Source organism: Trachurus japonicus, unplaced genomic scaffold, assembly GCF_045865225.1.
Source record: "Trachurus japonicus isolate A0001 unplaced genomic scaffold, Traja_1.0 AP030823.1".
Lineage (NCBI taxonomy): Eukaryota > Metazoa > Chordata > Actinopteri > Carangiformes > Carangidae > Trachurus > Trachurus japonicus.
In genome coordinates, this window is record NW_028220956.1 from 1 (window position 1) to 3,853 (window position 3,853).

At 40.1% G+C, this 3,853-nt stretch overlaps 1 long non-coding RNA gene across 1 annotated transcript; it reads right to left on the reverse strand.

Moving 5' to 3' along the window:
• Positions 1–233: 233 nt before the first annotated feature.
• LOC146959980 (uncharacterized) lies at positions 234–3,156 on the reverse strand. The gene is made up of 3 exons (XR_015035549.1): positions 3,126–3,156; positions 1,231–1,313; positions 234–354 (listed from the first exon to the last, which is right to left on the reverse strand). It is a non-coding gene; the product is annotated as an uncharacterized LOC146959980 (long non-coding RNA).
• Between the last annotated feature and the right edge of the window lie 697 nt (positions 3,157–3,853).

A 3,853-nucleotide genomic window follows, 5' to 3' on the forward strand; every position in this document is an offset into this window, starting at 1 on the left:
AGCTCTATCAGCAACGGTTACTTTCCTTTATTTTACATTTTTGAGTCAGAGAAAAGGAAGGTCAACACATAAATAAACTGTGATATAATTCAAGTCCACTTCATACAGTGTGATACTTTACTAAGGTGTTTACATGACATTACAAAAGTGAGCTGATAAATGGATTTAGGGGGTAAGTAGGCACACAGGTCACCACTAACTCCTAAAGAATAAGTTGTTCCTGGTTGCAGGTTTGTTGTGCGTTACCTTCAGATCTGAACTGAGAGAAATGAGGTGTTGGAGAACAAACTCACCCACTGGATCCACGGAGTCGACGCGGTCCACAAAGTCTCTTTTCCCCATGTAGACTCCAACCTGTAGCAACAGGACAGGCACTTTGAAAATCCAATGACATTAGCAGCATGCAGATCGTTTACACACTTGATTAAATCTAATTTCATGCTTGAAAATTACATTTGCAGTTTGTCTTGTTTGACACAGGAGCAAAGTGCTATGAGTTGAAGAAGAAAACAGCGGCAGCTCAAATATCTGAGATTAGACGTGAAACACTCGGCTGTAATCTGACATGAAGCTGTCGGTCACACACGTGGATCAGCTCGGCTCACGTTGTTGTGACTTTGTGCTGACCTCCTGAGGATCAGTCAGACAAGCAGCTGAACTACTTTACACAATTGAAATGCAACCGGGCGGAAAATTTTACTCAAAGACAAACATTTAAAACTGATCCACTTCACCGGGCCGTTAATGCTCCACCAGCGTGAGTAGAGGAAACCTGGTTAGAAAGGAGTTGGAGGGTAACGACTGGCAGGATGGAGTCTGATACCTGCTGTAAATTCTTAATATCTCATAATATTTCACATCAATGATGTTTCACAAACCTGGGTTATCTGTAAATAAATCAAATCCTGGCAACAAACCACTATGAATATTACTGAAGAGCATTTAACTGGCTGCACACAGCATCTCTACAAAGGGCTTCAATGATAGAGCAGCTCTACTGTCAATGGGAACAACCCCAACAACATCCAAGATACATCAACCATGTTTAGAGTGCTTGTTCAGAGGATGATGTTCATGTCTGACTGTGGTTTAAACCAAGAGGATGACCACAGTCTGTTTGTCTATCTCTTAAAGATGAGTTGCATCCATTAAACCAGAGCAGTGGGACTGAAACAGTAACTGAAGGTGTGGTGGTGGGTTGTATTATTTGATCTGAGGTGCTTCACTCACCGACTTGTCCTTGCAGATCTTCTTGAAAACAACACTTTTTGGACTCATGTTGGTGCAGATGGAGGGCAGCGGCTCAGCAGCGCCTGACGAGAAGAACCAGACACATCAACATGTGAAAGTTGAAACTCTGACCGTATGTTTGTCTGAAACTGGTCAATGGACCTTGTCCCAAACACAGATCTAGGCTATCTGATGATTTGTTAAACAGTTAAAAAGTATTTACAACATGTCCATTGGCTGCAACTAATTTAGTTGAAATATCTTTTTTCTTCTTTATTTAGGTCTTCAACCTCTTTGTGAGACTCTAATGTCATTAAACAAACATTAATTCCATAAACTGACCATTGGGTTAATATTATATTTGCTCTACTTGCCAGTTGCAGCTACTTTAAACCAAACAGTGTCTGATGAATTAACTCCATAAGAAGCTAGGCCTATGGCCTCCATAAAGCAGCAACCACTTTCAACAGCCCTTAAAAGTAATTTTAAGGCAAAACTGGCAAATAAGTCAAAGTTTTCTGGTATTTTAAATGACGAGCAAGTCATCAATCAAAAACAACCGTTCCGGATTTGTTTACTACAACGTTAAGATGTGTTCATGTCGATATAGCCTGCTAGTTTTAAAACTGAAACCTAAATTAATCGTGTTAGATCAATACGCCATCGCTTCAGATCAATATCATATCAATACTTCATCTCTTCAGATCGACACCTGTGACTCTGGACCTGCCAAAGTTTCACCACCGAGCCGTATCACCGACATTTCCTCTCCAAACACACCGCCACCTGCCAGCGGTTTCCGCCGGAACTAATAGTCCGTGTGGAAATATTCGGCGCCTGTACTGAGGATTATCACCAGAAGCCTGAACGGACACTGTAAGTTAAGTATCAATAGGTTGTTGTATTTTCACTTTTGAAACCCGTTTCCTTGATGTTGTTAGTCCTCTGAGCTGTGGCGGAAGCAGAAACCTCAGCGCAAAAACAGCGAAACACCTGTGAACTCTTTTCGAGGGGTTTGGCGACATCTAGTGGCGGAATCATGAACTGCACGGAGGAATCCAAAATAATATGTGCCACCACCCACTCAAAAATTACTTTGTCTTGCATAGTAAATCATTAGTTTAAATGCTTGTAATGTACCACAGAATTAAATTAACATAAAAATAAACAAACCAACATATTTCAAGAAAAAAACCCGGAGTATTTTCAGTGTGAAAATATGAATGAATGAGTTCATGGTAGAGATAATTGAGTTTAGATGACTGAGAGATTCAAACAGACTTAACTCTGCTGAGCTTTTAATCCTGTTAAAATCACCTGAGAGGAGTTTCACACAAACTCACCTCACATCTTTTCATTCAGTGTTTAGGTAATTGAAAGAAATAGGAGTTATAAATTTAAGTTTTTTTTAACAAATAAATGAACAAATACAAGTCTAAAATGTTGTTAAATATAAAAGTAGAGAAAGTTCCAGTCATAATTCCAGTCATAATTCCAGTCAACTGGGATGTATACTTCCTTTTGTTTTTCCTTCTTGCCTTCTACTGGTGCAAAGACAAATCTTAGGTATCTCATTTATGTGGCACTAATGAATGCCACTGTATGAATAGTCTATCTCAACTGAAACTTTAGTTTTTCTATCTCTAAATGAGTCCCAGAAATAATATTTTCCTCCAAAAAAGTGGAGATTAAATCAACACAACATGGACACATGAACATCTTGTGGGTCCTCAAGCACAGTTTGAAAACAGATAGGCTAGGCTCATTCTATATTTCTCACCCAAAAACAGACAAAAATGACTTAAGATATAAAATATATGAAATAAAAGTGCAGTTTATATGACAGAAGAGATGTTTTAGTTTGTCCAGAGTTAGACGGAGGATGAGTCACTCACCTGTGTTGCAGAAATGGACGGTGTGATGTTGAATGAGAGGAAGAGGAGGAGGAGGAGACAGACGCCGGCCAGAGAAGCTCTATATGTCCACACCTGCTGTCCGTCACGCCGTCCTCGGCCAATCAGGCGACCCGGCTGTGAACTTTGACCAACCCTCAGTGCACAGGAGACGAACCGTCCTGCCCCCCACCCCCCACCCTCCACACAAACCACAACATCCACAGAGACAGGCAGACGCAGACTGAGAGGATTGAAGCTGGTTCCCCTCAGTCAGCACATCAGGACCAGATTAGAGAGACAGCGGGAGAGAGAGACAGAGAGAGAGGTGTCATGGTCGCACTTTTTCCACTTTCTATTAAAAGAACACTAACAACAACAACAAATTGACTGTGTCAGATCCATGTGAACATGAAGTTTCGGTAACACTTTACTTGAATTCATAAGACTGACATAACACTGTCATATCCATGGAATAACAGCTGTCATAAACTTCAATGAATACTTCTGACAGCTGTCGTTAAGTGTCATTCGGTAAGTTATGTCACTTTTGATGCAAAGTTGACATTGTTTGAGATGTTTTTGTTCTGACAACTTGACATAAAGACAATTTAAACTGTCATAGCAGACCTAATTGCCAAACTTAAAAAATTATGTCAAGTTCTCATAACAAGGAACATCTCAAACAATGTCAACTTTGCATCAAGTGACATAATTTACCGAATGACACT